The following is a 20,949-nucleotide window of genomic DNA, read 5'->3' as shown; positions in this document are numbered from 1 at the left end:
GAGCTAGGAGGCGGAAACTGGGCTCCCCTGGATGTGTGCGGGACCCTCGTGTTTCCTCTCGAGTGGAGACGGGTATGTCGGGGAACTTCTGGACTTGCAGCAAGGGTATGAAGGACCCTTTGGAAGTTCCAGTGGTTAGATGTGATTAGCCTGGAGAAGCCTCAGCGGAAATGGGCCTCATCTCGCCTGGAGGGCAAAACCTGCTGGATTTTCTCGAGATGCGGCAGGTGCTCTCGACTTACGACGGGGACCTCGGGGACATCAGGGACCCGCTCTGGTGGCCTCAGGAAAGGCCAGTCCCCATGCGAGTTCCTCGGGGGCCTCTCGGGATTCCTCTCCCGTCGATGCCGGGGCCTAAGACCTTGTGTGGAGTCGGGGCCGGAACCTGAGGATTCCTCTCCAGTGCTGCCATGGATCTTGGGGTACTTCTCGAGTCTCCCCAGGGGAGTCAGTCCTCGTCTCGAATGCGGGCATGCACTTGTGCTTTCCTCCAGAGCGGTAGCAGCAGTGTCACGCAGTCCGCTGCGTGGATCAAAGGTTCTATGGTTTTCCCTCGAGTCTTTCCCACGAGGCTTTCCCACGAGGCTTTCCCACAGGGCTGTCCCACGTGCACACGTGGTGGGAGTCGATCCTCGGCTTGAACGTCAAGGCAGTGCAGGGAAAAGAGGTTCCTCTGGAATGGACTGACACATCTGGGGGACTCTTGGAATGGTGGCACGACCCTGGAGTTCCTCTCGCCTTTCCTGTGGAGAGCGCCTCCTCTTGAGATACGACGGGAACGCCGGGAATTCTTTCCCTACGAAACAGGGAAAGGATCCCTCATCTCGAGCTAGGAGGCAGAAACGGGGCTCCCCTGGATGTGTGCGGGACCCTCGTGCTTCCTCTCGAGTGGAGACGGGTATGTCGGGGAACTTCTGGACTTGCAGCAAGGGTGTGAAGGACCCTTTGGAAGTTCCAGGGGTTAGATGTGATTAGACTCGCGAAGCCTCAGCGGAAATGGGCCTCATCTCGCCTGGAGGGCAAAACCTCCTGGATTTTCTCGAGTTGAGGCAGGTGCTTTCGACTTACGACGGGGACCTCAGGGACCCGCTCTGGTGGCCTCAGGAAAGGCCAGTCCTCATGCCAGTTCCTCGGGGGCTTCTCGGGATTCCTCTCCCGTTGATGTCGGGGCCTAAGACCTTGTGTGGAGTCGGGGCCGGAACCTGAGGATTCCTCTCCAGTGCTGACATGGAACTTGGGGTACTTCTGGAGTCTCCAAAGGGGAGTCAGTCGTCGTCTCGAATGCGGGCATGCACTTGCGCTTTCCTCCAGAGCGGTAACAGCAGAGTCACGCAGTCCGCCGCGTGGATCAAAGGATCTATGGTTTTCCCTCGAGTCTTTCCCACGAGGCTTTCCCACGCGGCTTTCCCACAGGGCTGTCCCACGTGCACACGTGGTGGTAGTCGATCCTCGGCTTGAACGTCGAGGCAGTGCAGGGAAAACAGGTTCCTCTGGAATGGACTGACACATCTGGGGGACTCTTGGAATGGTGGCACGACCCTGGAGTTCCTCTCGCCTTCCTGTGGAGAGCGCCTCCTCTTGAGATGCGACGGGAACGCCGGGAATTCTTTCCCTACGAAAAAGGGAAAGGATCCCTCATCTCGAGCTAGGAGGCGGAAACGGGGCTCCCCTGGATGTGTGCGGGACCCTCTTGCTCCCTCTCGAGTGGAGACGGGTATGTCGCGGAACTTCTTGAGTTGCAGCAAGTGTGTGAAGGACCCTTTGAAAATTCCAGTGGTTAGATGTGATTAGCCTCGAGAAGCCTCAGCGGAAATGGGCCTCATCTCGCCTGGAGGGCAAAACCTCCTGGATTTTCTCGAGTTGGGGCAGGTGCTCTCGACTTACGACGGGGACCTCAGGGACCCGCTCTGGTGGCCTCAGGAAAGGCCAGTCCCCATGCGAGTTCCTCGGGGGCCTCTCGGGATTCCTCTCCCGTCGATGCCGGGGCCTAAGACCTTGTGTGGAGTCGGGGCCGGAACCTGAGGATTCCTCTCCAGTGCTGACATGGATCTTGGGGTACTTCTGGAGTCTCCCCAGGGGAGTCAGTCCTCGCCTCTAATGCGGGCATGCACTTGCGCTTTCCTCCAGAGCGGTAGCAGCAGTGTCACGCAGTCCGCCGCGTGGATCAAAGGATCTATGGTTTTCCCTCGAGTCCTTCCCACGAGGCTTTCCCACGAGGCTTTCCCACAGGGCTGTCCCACGTGCACACGTGGTGGGAGTCGATCCTCGGCTTGAACGTCAAGGCAGTGCAGGGAAAACAGGTTCCTCTGGAATGGACTGACACATCTGGGCGACTCTTGGAATGGTGGCACGACCCTGGAGTTCCTCTCGCCTTTCCTGTGGAGAGCGCCTCCTCTTGAGATGCGACGGGAACGCCGGGAAATCTTTCCGTACGAAACAGGGAAAGGATCCCTCATCTCGAGCTAGGAGGCGGAAACGGGTCTCCCCTGGATGTGTGCGGGACACTCGTGCTTCCTCTCGATTGGACACGGGTATGTCGGGGAACTTCTTGAGTTGCAGCAAGGGTGTGAAGGACCCTTTGGAATTTCCAGTGGTTAAATGTGATTAGCCTCGAGAAGCCTCAGCGGAAATGGGCCTCATCTCGCCTGGAGGGCAAAACCTCCTGGATTTTCTCGAGTTGCGGCAGTTGCTCTCGACTTACGACGGGGACCTCAGGGATCCGCTATGGTGGCCTCAGGAAACGCCAGTCCCCATTTGAGCTCCACGGGGGCCTCTCGGGATTCCTCTCCCGTCGATGCCGGGGCCTAAGACCTTGTGTGGAGTCGGGGCCAGAACCTGAGGTTTCCTCTCCATTGCTGACATGGATCTTGTGGTACTCTGGAGTCTCCCCAGGGGAGTCAGTCCTCGTCTCGAATGCGGGCATGCAGTTGCGCTTTCCTCCAGAGCGGTATCAGCAGTGTCAAGCAGTCTGCCGCTTGGATCAAAGGATCTATGATTTTCCCTCGAGTCTTTCCCACGAGGCTATCCCACGAGTCTTTCCCAGGAGGCTTTCCCACAGGGCTGTCCATCATGCACACATTGTGGAAGTCGATCCTCGGCTTGAACGTGAAGGTAGTGCAGGGAAAACAGGTTCCTCTGGAAAGGACTGACGCATCTGGGGGACTTTTGGAATGGTGGCATGACCCTGGAGTTCCTCTCGCCTTTCCTGTGGAGTGCGCCTCCTCTTGAGATGAGACGGGAACGCCGGGAATTCTATCCCTACGAAACAGGGAAAGGATCCCTCATCTCGAGCTAGGAGGCGGAAACTGGGCTCCCCTGGATGTGTGCGGGACCCTCGTGTTTCCTCTCGAGTGGAGACGGGTATGTCGGGGAACTTCTGGACTTGCAGCAAGGGTATGAAGGACCCTTTGGAAGTTCCAGTGGTTAGATGTGATTAGCCTGGAGAAGCCTCAGCGGAAATGGGCCTCATCTCGCCTGGAGGGCAAAACCTGCTGGATTTTCTCGAGATGCGGCAGGTGCTCTCGACTTACGACGGGGACCTCGGGGACATCAGGGACCCGCTCTGGTGGCCTCAGGAAAGGCCAGTCCCCATGCGAGTTCCTCGGGGGCCTCTCGGGATTCCTCTCCCGTCGATGCCGGGGCCTAAGACCTTGTGTGGAGTCGGGGCCGGAACCTGAGGATTCCTCTCCAGTGCTGCCATGGATCTTGGGGTACTTCTCGAGTCTCCCCAGGGGAGTCAGTCCTCGTCTCGAATGCGGGCATGCACTTGTGCTTTCCTCCAGAGCGGTAGCAGCAGTGTCACGCAGTCCGCTGCGTGGATCAAAGGATCTATGGTTTTCCCTCGAGTCTTTCCCACGAGGCTTTCCCACGAGGCTTTCCCACAGGGCTGTCCCACGTGCACACGTGGTGGGAGTCGATCCTCGGCTTGAACGTCAAGGCAGTGCAGGGAAAAGATGTTCCTCTGGAATGGACTGACACATCTGGGGGACTCTTGGAATGGTGGCACGACCCTGGAGTTCCTCTCGCCTTTCCTGTGGAGAGCGCCTCCTCTTGAGATGCGACGGGAACGCCGGGAATTCATTCCCTAGGAAACAGGGAAAGGATCCCTCATCTCGAGCTAGGAGGCGGAAACGGGGCTCCCCTGGATGTGTGCGGGACCCTCCTGCTTCCTCTCGAGTGAGACGGGTATGTCGGGGAACTTCTTGAGTTGCAGCAAAGGTGTGAAGGACCCTTTGGAAGTTCCAGTGGTTAGATGTGATTAGCCTCGAGAAGCCTCAGCGGAAATGGGCCTCATCTCGCCTGGAGGGCAAAACCTCCTGGATATTCTCGAGTTGCGGCAGGTGCTCTCGACTTAAGACGGGGACCTCAGGGACCCGCTCTGGTGGCCTCAGGAAAGGCCAGTCCCCATGCGAGTTCCTCGGGGGCCTCTCGGGATTCCTCTCCCGTCGATGCCGGGGCCTAAGACCTTGTGTGGAGTCGGGGCCGGAACCTGAGGATTCCTCTCCAGTGCTGCCATGGATCTTGGGGTACTTCTGGAGTCTCCCCAGGGGAGTCAGTCCTCGTCTCGAATGCGGGCATGCACTTGCGCTTTCCTCCAGAGCGGTAGCAGCAGTGTCACGCAGTCCGCCGCGTGGATCAAAGGATCTATGGTTTTCCCTCGAGTCCTTCCCACGAGGCTTTCCCACGAGGCTTTCCCACAGGGCTGTCCCACGTGCACACGTGGTGGGAGTCGATCCTCGGCTTCTACGTCAAGGCAGTGCAGGGAAAACAGGTTCCTCTGGAATGGACTGACACATCTGGGCGACTCTTGGAATGGTGGCACGACCCTGGAGTTCCTCTCGCCTTTCCTGTGGAGAGCGCCTCCTCTTGAGATGCGACGGGAACGCCGGGAAATCTTTCCCTACGAAACAGGGAAAGGATCCCTCATCTCGAGCTAGGAGGCGGAAACGGGTCTCCCCTGGATGTGTGCGGGACACTCGTGCTTCCTCTCGAGTGGACACGGGTATGTCGGGGAACTTCTTGAGTTGCAGCAAGGGTGTGAAGGACCCTTTGGAATTTCCAGTGGTTAAATGTGATTAGCCTCGAGAAGACTCAGCGGAAATGGGCCTCATCTCGCCTGGATGGCAAAACCTCCTGGATTTTCTCGAGTTGCGGCAGGTGCTCTCGACTTACGACGGGGACCTCAGGGACCCGCTATGGTGGCCTCAGGAAACGCCAGTCCCCATTTGAGCTCCACGGGGGCCTCTCGGCATTCCTCTCCCGTCGATGCCGGGGCCTAAGACCTTGTGTGGAGTCGGGGCCAGAACCTGTGGTTTCCTCTCCAGTGCTGACATGGATCTTGTGGTACTCTGGAGTCTCCCCAGGGGAGTCAGTCCTCGTCTCGAATGCGGGCATGCACTTGCGCTTTCCTCCAGAGCGGTATCAGCAGTGTCAAGCAGTCTGCCGCTTGGATCAAAGGATCTATGGTTTTCCCTCGAGTCTTTCCCACGAGGCTATCCCAAGAGTCTTTCCCAGGAGGCTTTCCCACAGGGCTGTCCATCATGCACACATTGTGGAAGTCGATCCTCGGCTTGAACGTGAAGGTAGTGCAGGGAAAACAGGTTCCTCTGGAATGGACTGACACATCTGGGGGACTTTTGGAATGGTGGCACGACCCTGGAGTTCCTCTCGCCTTTCCTGTGGAGTGCGCCTCCTCTTGAGATGCGACGGGAACGCCGGGAATTCTTTCCCTACGAAACAGGGAAAGGATCCCTCATCTCGAACTAGGAGGCGGAAACTGGGCTCCCCTGGATGTGTGCGGGACCCTCGTGCTTCCTCTCGAGTGGAGACGGGTATGTCGGGGAACTTCTGGACTTGCAGCAAGGGTATGAAGGACCCTTTGGAAGTTCCAGTGGTTAGATGTGATTATCCTGGAGAAGCCTCAGCGGAAATGGGCCTCATCTCGCCTGGAGGGCAAAACCTCCTGGATTTTCTCGAGTTGCGGCAGGTGCTCTCGACTTACGACGGGGACCTCGGGGACCTCAGGGACCCGCTCTGGTGGCCTCAGGAAAGGCCAGTCCCCATGCGAATTCCTCGTGGGCCTCTCGGGATTCCTCTCCCGTCGATGCCGGGGCCTAAGACCTTGTGTGGAGTCGGGGCCGGAACCTGAGGATTCCTCTCCAGTGCTGCCATGGATCTTGGGGTATTTCTCGAGTCTCCCCAGGGGAGTCAGTCCTCGTCTCGAATGCGGGCATGCACTTGTGCTTTCCTCCAGAGCGGTAGCAGCAGTGTCACGCAGTCCGCCGCGTGGATCAAAGGATCTATGGTTTTCCCTCGAGTCTTTCCCACGAGGCTTTCCCACGAGGCTTTCCCACAGGGCTGTCCCACGTGCACACGTGGTGGGAGTCGATCCTCGGCTTCTACGTCAAGGCAGTGCATGGAAAAGAGGTTCCTCTGGAATGGACTGACACATCTGGGGGACTCTTGGAATGGTGGCACGACCCTGGAGTTCCTCTCGCCTTTCCTGTGGAGAGCGCCTCCTCTTGAGATGCGACGGGAACGCCGGGAATTCTTTCCCTACGAAACAGGGAAAGGATCCCTCATCTCGAGCTAGGAGGCGGAAACGGGTCTCCCCTGGATGTGTGCGGGACCCTCGTGCTTCCTCTCGAGTGGAGACGGGTGTGTCGGGGAACTTCTTGAGTTGCAGCAAAGGTGTGAAGGACCCTTTGGAACTTCCAGTGGTTAGATGTGATTAGCCTCGAGAAGCCTCAGCGGAAATGGGCCTCATTTCGCCTGGAGGGCAAAACCTCCTGGATTTTCTCGAGTTGCGGCAGTTGCTCTCGACTTACGACGGGGACGTCAGGGAACCGCTCTGGTGGCCTCAGGAAAGGCCAGTCCCCATGCGAGTTCCTCGGGGGCCTCTCGGGATTCCTCTCCCCTCGATGCCGGGGCCTAAGACCTTGTGTGGAGTCTGGGCCGGAACCTGAGGATTCCTCTCCAGTGCTGACATGGATCTTGGGGTATTTCTGGAGTCTCCCCAGGGGAGTCAGTCCTCGTCTCGAATGTGGGCATGCACTTGCGCTTTACTGCAGAGCGGTAGCAGCAGTGTCACGCAGTCCGCCGCATGGATCAAAGGATCTATGGTTTTCCCTCGAGTCTTTCCCACGAGGCTTTCCCACGAGGCTTTCCCACAGGGCTGTCCCACGTGCACACGTGGTGGGAGTCGATCCTCGGCTTGAACGTCAAGGCAGTGCAGGGAAAACAGGTTCCTCTGGAATGGACTGACACATCTGGGGGACTCTTGGAATGGTGGCACGACCCTGGAGTTCGTCTCGCCTTTCCTGTGGAGAGCGCCTCCTCTTGAGATGCGACGGGGACGCCGCGAATTCTTTCCCTACGAAACAGGGAAAGGATCCCTCATCTCGAGCTAGGAGGCGGAAACGGGGTCCCCTGGATGTGTGCGGGACCCTCGTGCTTCCTCTCGAGTGGAGACGGGTATGTGGGGGAACTTCTTGAGTTGCAGCAAGGGTGTGAAGGACCCTTTGGAAGTTCCAGTGTTTAGATGTGATTAGCCTCGAGAAGCCTCAGCGGAAATGGGCCTCATCTCGCCTGGAGTGCAAAACCTCCTGGATTTTCTCGAGTTGCGGCAGGTGTTCTCGACTTCCGACGGTGACCTAAGGGACGCGCTCTGGTGCCCTCAGGACTGGCCAGTCCCCATTCCAATGGCTCGGGAGCCTCTCGGGATTCCGCTCCCTTCGATGCCAGAGACTAAGACCTTGTGTGGGTCGTGTCTGGAACATGAGGTTTCCTCTCCAGTGCTGACATGGATCGTGGAGTACTTCTGGTGTTTCCCCAGGGGAGTAAGTCCCCGTCTCGAATGGGGGCATGCATGTGCGCTTTCCTCCAGAGCTGTAACAACACTGTCATGCCTCCCGGCGCGCCGATCATGGGATCTGTGGCTTTCCCACGAGGCTTTCCCACGAGGCTTTCCCACAGGACTGTCCCACGTGTCACCGTGGTGTGAGTCGATGCTCGGCGTGAAACTCGAGGCAGTGCAGGGATAACAGGTTCCTCTGGAATGGACTGAGATATCTGGGGGACTCTGGGAACGGTGGCACGACCCTGGAGTTCCTCTCGCCTTTCCTGTGAGGAGCGCCTCCACTTGAGATGCAACGGGAACTCCCAGAATTATTTCCCGAAAAAGCTGTGAAAGGATCCCTCATCTTGAGCTACGAGGCGAACACGGGGCTCCCCTGGATGTGGGCGGGACCCTCGTGCTTCCTCTCGAGTGGAGACGGGTATGTTAGGGAACTTCTTGAGTTGCAGCAAGGGTGTGAAGGACCTTTTAGAAGTTCCAGAGGTTAGGTGTGATTAGCTTCCAGAAGCCTCAGCGGAAATGGGCCTCACTCAGCTGGAGTGCAAAACCTCCTTGATTTTCTCGAGTTGCGGCAGGTGCTCTTGACTTATGACGGGAATTTAGGGACCCGCTCTGGTGGCCTCAATACTGGCCCGTCCCCATTCGAATTGCTCGGGGTCCTCTCGGGATTCATCTTCCGTCGATTCCGGGGCCTAAGTCCTTGTGTGGAGTCGGGGCTGGAACCTGAGGATTCCTCTCCAGTACTGACATGGATCTTGGAGTACTTTTGGAGTCTCCCCAGGGGAGTCAGTCTTCGTCTCGAATGGGGGCATGCACGTGCGCTTTCCTCCGAGCTGTAGCACCAGCGTCACGATTCCTGTCGCGTGGATCAAGGGATCTGTGGCTTTCCCTCGAGGCTTTCCCACGAGGCTTTCCCACAGGGCTGTCCCACGTGAGACCGTGGTGGGAGTCGATCCTCCTCGTTAAAGTCAAGGCAGTGCAGGGAAAACAGTATCCTCAGGAATGGACTGAGACATCTGGGGGACTCTTGGAATGGTGGCACGACGCTGGAGTTGCTCTCACCTTTCCTGTGGAGAGCCCCTACACTTGAGATGCGATGGGAACGCCAAGGAATCTCTCCTGAACAAGCAGCGAACGGATCCCTCATCTCGACCTACGAGGCGGAAACGGAGCTCTTCTGGATGTGGGTGGGACATGCGTGCTTCCTCTCGAGTGGAGAGGGGTATATAGGGGAACTTCTTGAGTTGCAGCAAGGGTGTCAAGGACCCTTTGGAAGTTCCAGTGGTTAGACGTGATTAGCCTCGAGAAGCCTCAGCGGAAATGGGCCTCATCTCGCCTGGAGGGCAAAACCTCCTGGATTTTCTCGAGTTGAGGCAGGTGCTTTCGACTTACGACGGGGACCTCAGGGACCCGCTCTGGTGGCCTCAGGAAAGGCCAGTCCTCACGCCAGTTCCTCGGGGGCTTCTCGGGATTCCTCTCCGTTTGATGTTGGGGCCTAAGACCTTGTGTGGAGTCGGGGCCGGAACCTGAGGATTCCTCTCCAGTGCTGACATGTAACTTGGGGTACTTCTGGAGTCTCCAAAGGGGAGTCAGTCGTCGTCTCGAATGCGGGCATGCACTTGCGCTTTCCTCCAGAGCGGTAACAGCAGAGTCACGCAGTCCGCCGCGTGGATCAAAGGATCTATGGTTTTCCCTCGAGTCTTTCCCACGAGGCTTTCCCACGCGGCTTTCCCACAGGGCTGTCCCACGTGCACACGTGGTGGTAGTCGATCCTCGGCTTGAACGTCGAGGCAGTGCAGGGAAAACAGGTTCCTCTGGAATGGACTGACACATCTGGGGGACTCTTGGAATGGTGGCACGACCCTGGAGTTCCTCTCGCCTTTCCTGTGGAGAGCGCCTCCTCTTGAGATGCGACGGGAACGCCGGGAATTCTTTCCCTACGAAACAGGGAAAGGATCCCTCATCTCGAGCTAGGAGGCGGAAACGGGGCTCCCCTGGATGTGTGCGGGACCCTCTTGCTCCCTCTCGAGTGGAGACGGGTATGTCGGGGAACTTCTTGAGTTGCAGCAAGTGTGTGAAGGACCCTTTGAAAATTCCAGTGGTTAGATGTGATTAGCCTCGAGAAGCCTCAGCGGAAATGGGCCTCATCTCGCCTGGAGGGCAAAACCTCCTGGATTTTCTCGAGTTGGGGCAAGTGCTCTCGACTTACGACGGGGACCTCAGGGACCCGCTCTGGTGGCCTCAGGAAAGGCCAGTCCCCATGCGAGTTCCTCGGGGGCCTCTCGGGATTCCTCTCCCGTCGATGCCGGGGCCTAAGACCTTGTGTGGAGTCGGGGACGGAACCTGAGGATTCCTCTCCAGTGCTGACATGGATCTTGGGGTACTTCTGGAGTTTCCCATGGGAGTCAGTCCTCGTCTCGAATGCGGGCATGCACTTGCGCTTTCCTCCAGAGCGGTAGCAGCAGTATCACGCAGTCCGCCGCGTGGATCAAAGGATCTATGGTTTTCCTTCGAGTCTTTCCCACTAGGCTTTCCCACGAGGCTTTCCCACAGGGCTGTCGAACGTGCACACGTGGTGGGAGTCGATCCTCAGCTTGAACGTCAAGGCAGTGCAGGGAAAACAGGTTCCTCTGGAATGGACTGACACATCTGGGGGACTCTTGGAATGGAGGCACGACCCTGGAGTTCCTCTCGCCTTTCCTGTGGAGAGCGCATCCTCTTGAAATGCGACGGGAACGCCGGGAATTCATTCCCTAGGAAACAGTGAAAGGATCCCTCATCTCGAGCTAGGAGGCGGAAACGGGTCTCCCCTGGATGTGTGCGGGACCCTCGTGCTTCCTCTCGAGTGGAGACGGGTGTGTCGGGGAACTTCTTGAGTTGCAGCAAAGGTGTGAAGGACCCTTTGGAAGTTCCAGTGGTTAGATGTGATTAGCCTCGAGAAGCCTCAGCGGAAATGGGCCTCATCTCGCCTGGAGGGCAAAACCTCCTGGATTTTCTCGAGTTGCGGCAGGTGCTCTCGACTTACGACGGGGACCTCAGGGACCTCAGGGACCCGCTCTGGTGGCCTCAGGAAAGGCCAGTCCCCATGCGAGTTCCTCGGGGGCCTCTCGGGATTCCTCTCCCCTCGATGCCGGGGCCTAAGACCTTGTGTGGAGTCGGGGCCGGAACCTGAGGATTCCTCTCCAGTGCTGACATGGATCTTGGGGTATTTCTGGAGTCTCCCCAGGGGAGTCAGTCCTCGTCTCGAATGTGGGCATGCACTTGCGCTTTACTGCAGAGCGGTAGCAGCAGTGTCACGCAGTCCGCCGCATGGATCAAAGGATCTATGGTTTTCCCTCGAGTCTTTCCCACGAGGCTTTCCCACGAGGCTTTCCCACAGGGCTGTCCCACGTGCACACGTGGTGGGAGTCGATCCTCGGCTTGAACGTCAAGGCAGTGCAGGGAAAACAGGTTCCTCTGGAATGGACTGACACATCTGGGGGACTCTTGGAATGGTGGCACGACCCTGGAGTTCCTCTCGCCTTTCCTGTGGAGAGCGCCTCCTCTTGAGATGCGACGGGGACGCCGCGAATTCTTTCCCTACGAAACAGGGAAAGGATCCCTCATCTCGAGCTAGGAGGCGGAAACGGGGTCCCCTGGATGTGTGCGGGACCCTCGTGCTTCCTCTCGAGTGGAGACGGGTATGTGGGGGAACTTCTTGAGTTGCAGCAAGGGTGTGAAGGACCCTTTGGAAGTTCCAGTGGTTAGATGTGATTAGCCTCGAGAAGCCTCAGCGGAAATGGGCCTCATCTCGCCTGGAGGGAAAAACCTCCTGGATTTTCTCGAGTTGCGGCAGGTGTTCTCGACTTACGACGGTGACCTAAGGGACGCGCTCTGGTGCCCTCAGGACTGGCCAGTCCCCATTCCAATGGCTCGGGAGCCTCTCGGGATTCCGCTCCCTTCGATGCCAGAGCCTAAGACCTTGTGTGGGTCGTGTCTGGAACATGAGGTTTCCTCTCCAGTGCTGACATGGATCGTGGAGTACTTCTGGTGTTTCCCCAGGGGAGTAAGTCCCCGTCTCGAATGGGGGCATGCACGTGCGCTTTCCTCCAGAGCGGTAGCAGCAGTGTCACGCTGTCCGCCGCGTGGATCAAAGGATCTATGGTTTTCCCTCGAGTCTATCCCATGAGGCTTTCCCACGAGGCTTTCCCACAGGGCTGTCCCACAGGGCTGTCCCACGTGCCAGCGTGGTGGGAGTCGATCCTCGGCGTGGGAGTCGATCCTCGGCGTGAAAGCCGAGGTAGTGCAGGGCAAACAGGTTCCTCTGAATGGACTGAGACATCTGGGGGACTCTTGGAATGGTGGCATGATGCTGGATTTCCTCTCGCCTTTCCTGTGGAGAGCGCCTCCTCTTGAGGTGAGAGGGAAACGTCGGGATTTCTTTCCGGACAAAGCAGCGAAATGTCCCTCATCTCGAGCTACGAGGCGGAAACGGGGCTCCTCTGGATGTGGATGGGATCCTCGTGCTTCTTCTAGAGTGGAGACGGGTATGTCAGGCAACTTCTTGAGTTGCAGCAAGGGTGTGAAGGACCTTTTGGAAGTTCCAGAGGCTAGACGTGATTAGCCTGGAGAAGCCTCAGCGGAAATGGGCCTCATCTCGCCTGGAGGGAAAAACCTCCTGGATTTTCTCGAGTTGCGGCAGGTGCTCTCGACTTACGACGGTGACCTAAGGGACGCGCTCTGGTGGCCTCAGGACTGGCCAGTCCCCATTCCAGTGGCTCGGGAGCCTCTCGGGATTCCGCTCCCTTCGATGCCAGAGCCTAAGACCTTGTGTGGAGTCGTGTCTGGAACATGAGGTTTCCTCTCCAGTGCTGACATGGATCGTGGAGTACTTCTGGTGTTTCCCCAGGGGAGTAAGTCCCCGTCTCGAATGGGGGCATGCACGTGCGCTTTCCTCCAGAGCTGTAACAACACTGTCATGCCTCCCGGCGCGCCGATCACGGGATCTGTGGCTTTCCCACGAGGCTTTCCCACGAGGCTTTCCCACAAGACTGTCCCACGTGTCACCGTGGTGTGAGTCGATGCTCGGCGTGAAACTCGAGGCAGTGCAGGGAAAACAGGTCCCTCTGGAATGGACTGAGATATCTGGGGGACTCTGGAAACGGTGGCACGACCCTGGCGTTCCTCTCGCCTTTCCTGTGAGGAGCGCCTCCACTTGAGATGCAACGGGAACTCCCAGAATTATTTCCCGAAAAAGCTGTGAAAGGATCCCTCATCTTGAGCTACGAGGCGAACACGGGGCTCCCCTGGATGTGGGCGGGACCCTCGTGCTTCCTCTCGAGTGGAGACGGGTATGTTAGGGAACTTCTTGAGTTGCAGCAAGGGTGTGAAGGACCTTTTAGAAGTTCCAGAGGTTAGGTGTGATTAGCTTCCAGAAGCCTCAGCGGAAATGGGCCTCACTCAGCTGGAGTGCAAAACCTCCTTGATTTTCTCGAGTTGCGGCAGGTGCTCTTGACTTACGACGGGGACTTTAGGGACCCGCTCTGGTGGCCTCAATACTGGCCCGTCCCCATTCGAATTGCTCGGGGTCCTCTCGGGATTCATCTTCCGTCGATGCCGGGGCCTAAGTCCTTGTGTGGAGTCGGGGCTGGAACCTGAGGATTCCTCTCCAGTACTGACATGGATCTTGGAGTACTTTTGGAGTCTCCCCAGGGGAGTCAGTCTTCGTCTCGAATGGGGGCATGCACGTGCGCTTTCCTCCGAGCTGTAGCACCAGCGTCACGATTCCTGTCGCGTGGATCAAGGGATCTGTGGCTTTCCCTCGAGGCTTTCCCACGAGGCTTTCCCACAGGGCTGTCCCACGTGAGACCGTGGTGGGAGTCGATCCTCCTCGTTAAAGTCAAGGCAGTGCAGGGAAAACAGTATCCTCAGGAATGGACTGAGACATCTGGGGGACTCTTGGAATGGTGGCACGACGCTGGAGTTGCTCTCACCTTTCCTGTGGAGAGCCCCTACACTTGAGATGCGATGGGAACGCCAAGGAATCTCTCCTGAACAAGCAGCGAACGGATCCCTCATCTCGACCTACGAGGCGGAAACGGAGCTCTTCTGGATGTGGGTGGGACATGCGTGCTTCCTCTCGAGTGGAGAGGGGTATATAGGGGAACTTCTTGAGTTGCAGCAAGGGTGTCAAGGACCCTTTGGAAGTTCCAGAGCTTAGGTGTGATTAGCCTTGAGAAGTCTCAGCGGAAATGGGCCTCATCTCGCCTGCAGGGCAAAACCTCCTGGATTTTCTCGAGTTGCGGCAGGTGCTCTCGACTTACGACGGGGACCTCAGGGACCCGCTCTGGTGGCCTCAGGAAAGGCCAGTCCCCATGCGAGTTCCTCGGGGGTCTCTCGGGATTCCTCTCCCCTCGATGCCGGGGCCTAAGACCTTGTGTGGAGTCGGGGCCGGAACCTGGGGATTCCTCTCCAGTGCTGACATGGATCTTGGGGTACTTCTGGAGTCATCCCAGGGGAGTCATTCCTCGTCTCGAATGCTGGCATGCACTTGCTCTTTCCTCCAGAGCCGTAGCAGCAGTGTCACGCAGTCCGCCGCGTGGATCAAAGGATCTATGGTTTTCCCTCGAGTCTTTCCCACGAGGCTTTCCCACAGGTCTGTCCCACGTGCACACGTGGTGGGAGTCGATCCTCGGCTTGAACGTCAAGGCAGTTCAGGGAAAACAGGTTCCTCTGGAATGGACTGACACATCTGGGGGACTCTTGGAATGGTGGCACGACCCTGGAGTTCCTCTCGCCTTTCCTGTGGAGAGCGCCTCCTCTTGAGATGCGACGGGAACGCCGCGAATTCTTTCCCTACGAAACAGGGAAAGGATCCCTCATCTCGAGCTAGGAGGCGGAAACGGGGTCCCCTGGATGTGTGCGGGACCCTCGTGCTTCCTCTCGAGTGGAGACGGGTATGTGGGGGAACTTCTTGAGTTGCAGCAAGGGTGTGAAGGACCCTTTGGAAGTTCCAGTGGTTAGATGTGATTAGCCTCGAGAAGCCTCAGCGGAAATGGGCCTCATCTCGCCTGAAGTGCAAAACCTCCTGGATTTTCTCGAGTTGCGGCAGGTGCTCTCGACTTACGACGGGGACCTCAGGGACCCGCTCTGGTGGCCTCAGGAAAGGCCAGTCCCCATGCGAGTTCCTCGGGGTCCTCTCGGGATTCCTCTCCCGTCCATGCCGGGGCCTAAGACGTTGTGTGGAGTCGGGAACGGAACCTGAGGATTCCTCTCCAGTGCTGATATGGATCTTGGGGTACTTCTGGAGTCTCCCCAGGGGAGTCAGTCCTCGTCTCGAATGCGGGCATGCACTTGCGCTTTCCTCCAGAGCGGTAGCATCAGTGTCACGCTGTCCGCCGCGTGGATCAAAGGATCTATGGTTTTCCCTCGAGTCTATCCCATGAGGCTTTCCCACGAGGCTTTCCCACAGGGCTGTCCCACAGGGCTGTCCCACGTGCCAGCGTGGTGGGAGTCGATCCTCGGCGTGGGAGTCGATCCTCGGCGTGAAAGCCGAGGTAGTGCAGGGCAAACAGGTTCCTCTGAATGGACTGAGACATCTGGGGGACTCTTGGAATGGTGGCATGATGCTGGAGTTCCTCTCGCCTTTCCTGTGGAGAGCGCCTCCTCTTGAGGTGAGAGGGAAACGTCGGGATTTCTTTCCGGACAAAGCAGCGAAATGTCCCTCATCTCGAGCTACGAGGCGGAAACGGGGCTCCTCTGGATGTGGATGGGATCCTCGTGCTTCTTCTAGAGTGGAGACGGGTATGTCAGGCAACTTCTTGAGTTGCAGCAAGGGTGTGAAGGACCTTTTGGAAGTTCCAGAGGCTAGACGTGATTAGCCTGGAGAAGCCTCAGCGGAAATGGGCCTCATCTCGCCTGGAGGGAAAAACCTCCTGGATTTTCTCGAGTTGCGGCAGGTGCTCTCGACTTACGACGGTGACCTAAGGGACGCGCTCTGGTGGCCTCAGGACTGGCCAGTCCCCATTCCAGTGGCTCGGGAGCCTCTCGGGATTCCGCTCCCTTCGATGCCAGAGCCTAAGACCTTGTGTGGAGTCGTGTCTGGAACATGAGGTTTCCTCTCCAGTGCTGACATGGATCGTGGAGTACTTCTGGTGTTTCCCCAGGGGAGTAAGTCCCCGTCTCGAATGGGGGCATGCACGTGCGCTTTCCTCCAGAGCTGTAACAACACTGTCATGCCTCCCGGCGCGCCGATCATGGGATCTGTGGCTTTCCCACGAGGCTTTCCCACGAGGCTTTCCCACAGGACTGTCCCACGTGTCACCGTGGTGTGAGTCGATGCTCGGCGTGAAACTCGAGGCAGTGCAGGGAAAACAGGTCCCTCTGGAATGGACTGAGATATCTGGGGGACTCTGGGAACGGTGGCACGACCCTGGCGTTCCTCTCGCCTTTCCTGTGAGGAGCGCCTCCACTTGAGATGCAACGGGAACTCCCAGAATTATTTCCCGAAAAAGCTGTGAAAGGATCCCTCATCTTGAGCTACGAGGCGGACACGGGGCTCCCCTGGATGTGGGCGGGACCCTCGTGCTTCCTCTCGAGTGGAGACGGGTATGTTAGGGAACTTCTTGAGTTGCAGCAAGGGTGTGAAGGACCTTTTAGAAGTTCCAGAGGTTAGGTGTGATTAGCTTCCAGAAGCCTCAGCGGAAATGGGCCTCACTCAGCTGGAGTGCAAAACCTCCTTGATTTTCTCGAGTTGCGGCAGGTGCTCTTGACTTACGACGGGGACTTTAGGGACCCGCTCTGGTGGCCTCAATACTGGCCCGTCCCCATTCGAATTGCTCGGGGTCCTCTCGGGATTCATCTTCCGTCGATGCCGGGGCCTAAGTCCTTGTGTGGAGTCGGGGCCGGAACCTGAGGATTCCTCTCCAGTACTGACATGGATCTTGGAGTACTTTTGGAGTCTCCCCAGGGGAGTCAGTCTTCGTCTCGAATGGGGGCATGCACGTGCGCTTTCCTCCGAGCTGTAGCACCAGCGTCACGATTCCTGTCGCGTGGATCAAGGGATCTGTGGCTTTCCCTCGAGGCTTTCCCACGAGGCTTTCCCACAGGGCTGTCCCACGTGAGACCGTGGTGGGAGTCGATCCTCCTCGTTAAAGTCAAGGCAGTGCAGGGAAAACAGTATCCTCAGGAATGGACTGAGACATCTGGGGGACTCTTGGAATGGTGGCACGACGCTGGAGTTGCTCTCACCTTTCCTGTGGAGAGCCCCTACACTTGAGATGCGATGGGAACGCCAAGGAATCTCTCCTGAACAAGCAGCGAACGGATCCCTCATCTCGACCTACGAGGCGGAAACGGAGCTCTTCTGGATGTGGGTGGGACATGCGTGCTTCCTCTCGAGTGGAGAGGGGTATATAGGGGAACTTCTTGAGTTGCAGCAAGGGTGTCAAGGACCCTTTGGAAGTTCCAGAGCTTAGGTGTGATTAGCCTTGAGAAGCCTCAGCGGAAATGGTCCTCATCTCGCCTGGAGGGCAAATCCTAATGGATTTTCTCTAGTTGCGGCAGGTGCTCTCGACATACGACGGGGACCTCTGGGACCCGCTCTGGTTGCCTCAGGAAAGGCCAGTCCCCATGCGAGTTGCACGTGGGCCTCTCGGAATACCTCTCCCTTCGATGCCAGGGCCTAATACCTTGTGTGGAGGCGGGGCCGGAACCTGAGGATTCCTCTCCAGTGCTGACATAGATCTTGGGGTAATTCTGGAGTCTCCCCAGGGGAGTAAGTCCTCGTCTCAAATGGGGGCATGCACGTGCGCTTTCCTCCAGAGCAGTAGCAGCAGTGTCATGCTTTCCATCACCTGGAACAAGGGATCTGTGGCTTTCCCTCGAGGCTTTCCTACGAGGCTGTCCCACAGGGCTGTCACACGTGCCACTGTGGTGGGAGTCAATCATCGGTGTGAAAGTCGAGGCAGTGCAGGGAAAACAGGTTCCTCTGGAATGGACTGAGACTTCTGGGGGACTCTTGGAATGGTGGCACGACGCTGGAGTTCCTCTTGCCTTTCCTGTGGAGAGCACCTCCTCTTGAGGTGAGAGTGGAACGCCGGGAATTCTTTCCCCACAAAGCAGCGAAATGTCCCTTATCTCGAGCTGCGAGGCGGAAACGGGTCTCCTCTGGATGTGGCCGGGACCCTTGTGCTTCCTCTAGAGTGGAGACGGGTATGTCAGGCAACTTCTTGAGTTACAGCAAGGGTGTGAAGGAACTTTTGGAAGTTCCAGAAGTTAGGTTTGATTAGCTTCGAGAAGCCTCAGCGGAAATGGGCTCTTCTCGCCTGGAGGGCAAAACCTCCTGGATTTTTTCGAGTTGCGGCAGGTGCTCTCGATTTACGACGGGGACCTCAGGGACTCGCTCTGGTGGCCTCAGGCAATGCCAGTCCCCATGCGAATTGCTCGGGTGCCTCTCGGGATTCCTCTCCCTTCGATGCTGGGGCCTGAGATCTTGTGTGGAGTCGGGGCCGGAACCTGGGGATTCCTCTCCAGTGCTGACATGGATCTTGGGGTACTTCTGGAGTCATCCCAGGGGAGTCATTCCTCGTCTCGAATGCTGGCATGCACTTGCTCTTTCCTCCAGAGCCGTAGCAGCAGTGTCACGCAGTCCGCCGCTTAGATCAAAGGATCTATGGTTTTCCCTCGAGTCTTTCCCACGAGGCTTTCCCACAGGTCTGTCCCACGTGCACACGTGGTGGGAGTCGATCCTCGGCTTGAACGTCAAGGCAGTGCAGGGAAAACAGGTTCCTCTGGAATGGACTGACACATCTGGGGGACTCTTGGAATGGTGGCACGACCCTGGAGTTCCTCTCGCCTTTCCTGTGGAGAGCGCCTCCTCTTGAGATGCGACGGGAACGCCGCGAATTCTTTCCCTACGAAACAGGGAAAGGATCCCTCATCTCGAGCTAGGAGGCGGAAACGGGGTCCCCTGGATGTGTGCGGGACCCTCGTGCTTCCTCTCGAGTGGAGACGGGTATGTGGGGGAACTTCTTGAGTTGCAGCAAGGGTGTGAAGGACCCTTTGGAAGTTCCAGTGGTTAGATGTGATTAGCCTCGAGAAGCCTCAGCGGAAATGGGCCTCATCTCGCCTGGAGTGCAAAACCTCCTGGATTTTCTCGAGTTGCGTCAGGTGCTCTCGACTTACGACGGGGACCTCAGGGACCCGCTCTGGTGGCCTCAGGAAAGGCCAGTCCCCATGCGAGTTCCCCGGGGTCCTCTCGGGATTCCTCTCCCGTCCATGCCGGGGCCTAAGACGTTGTGTGGAGTCGGGAATGGAACCTGAGGTTTCCTCTCCAGTGCTGACATGGATCGTGGAGTACTTCTGGTGTTTCCCCAGGGGAGTAAGTCCCCGTCTCGAATGGGGGCATGCACGTGCGCTTTCCTCCAGAGCTGTAACAACACTGTCATGCCTCCCGGCGCGCCGATCATGGGATCTGTGGCTTTCCCACGAGGCTTTCCCACGAGGCTTTCCCACAGGACTGTCCCACGTGTCACCGTGGTGTGAGTCGATGCTCGGCGTGAAACTCGAGGCACTGCAGGGATAACAGGTTCCTCTGGAATGGACTGAGATATCTGGGGGACTCTGGGAACGGTGGCACGACCCTGGAGTTCCTCTCGCCTTTCCTGTGAGGAGCGCCTCCACTTGAGATGCAACGGGAACTCCCAGAATTATTTCCCGAAAAAGCTGTGAAAGGATCCCTCATCTTGAGCTACGGGGCGAACACGGGGCTCCCCTGGATGTGGGCGGGACCCTCGTGCTTCCTCTCGAGTGGAGACGGGTATGTTAGGGAACTTCTTGAGTTGCAGCAAGGGTGTGAAGGACCTTTTAGAAGTTCCAGAGGTTAGGTGTGATTAGCTTCCAGAAGCCTCAGCGGAAATGGGCCTCACTCAGCTGGAGTGCAAAACCTCCTTGATTTTCTCGAGTTGCGGCAGGTGCTCTTGACTTACGACGGGGACTTTAGGGACCCGCTCTGGTGGCCTCAATACTGGCCCGTCCCCATTCGAATTGCTCGGGGTCCTCTCGGGATTCATCTTCCGTCGATGCCGGGGCCTAAGTCCTTGTGTGGAGTCGGGGCCGGAACCTGAGGATTCCTCTCCAGTACTGACATGGATCTTGGAGTACTTTTGGAGTCTCCCCAGGGGAGTCAGTCTTCGTCTCGAATGGGGGCATGCACGTGCGCTTTCCTCCGAGCTGTAGCACCAGCGTCACGATTCCTGTCGCGTGGATCAAGGGATCTGTGGCTTTCCCTCGAGGCTTTCCCACGAGGCTTTCCCACAGGGCTGTCCCACGTGAGACCGTGGTGGGAGTCGATCCTCCTCGTTAAAGTCAAGGCAGTGCAGGGAAAACAGTATCCTCAGGAATGGACTGAGACATCTGGGGGACTCTTGGAATGGTGGCACGACGCTGGAGTTGCTCTCACCTTTCCTGTGGAGAGCCCCTACACTTGAGATGCGATGGGAACGCCAAGGAATCTCTCCTGAACAAGCAGCGAACGGATCCCTCATCTCGACCTACGAGGCGGAAACGGAGCTCTTCTGGATGTGGGTGGGACATGCGTGCTTCCTCTCGAGTGGAGAGGGGTATATAGGGGAACTTCTTGAGTTGCAGCAAGGGTGTCAAGGACCCTTTGGAAGTTCCAGAGCTTAGGTGTGATTAGCCTTGAGAAGCCTCAGCGGAAATGGGCCTCATCTCGCCTGCAGGGCAAAACCTCCTGGATTTTCTCGAGTTGCGGCAGGTGCTCTCGACTTACGACGGGGACCTCAGGGACCCGCTCTGGTGGCCTCAGGAAAGGCCAGTCCCCATGCGAGTTCCTCGGGGGCCTCTCGGGATTCCTCTCCCCTCGATGCCGGGGCCTAAGACCTTGTGTGGAGTCGGGGCCGGAACCTGGGGATTCCTCTCCAGTGCTGACATGGATCTTGGGGTACTTCTGGAGTCATCCCAGGGGAGTCATTCCTCGTCTCGAATGCGGGCATGCACTTGCTCTTTCCTCCAGAGCCGTAGCAGCAGTGTCACGCAGTCCGCCGCGTGGATCAAAGGATCTATGGTTTTCCCTCGAGTCTTTCCCACGAGGCTTT

This window comes from Ovis canadensis, chromosome 22 (genome assembly GCF_042477335.2).
Source record: "Ovis canadensis isolate MfBH-ARS-UI-01 breed Bighorn chromosome 22, ARS-UI_OviCan_v2, whole genome shotgun sequence".
NCBI lineage: Eukaryota > Metazoa > Chordata > Mammalia > Artiodactyla > Bovidae > Ovis > Ovis canadensis.
This window is presented reverse-complemented; position numbering follows the sequence as displayed.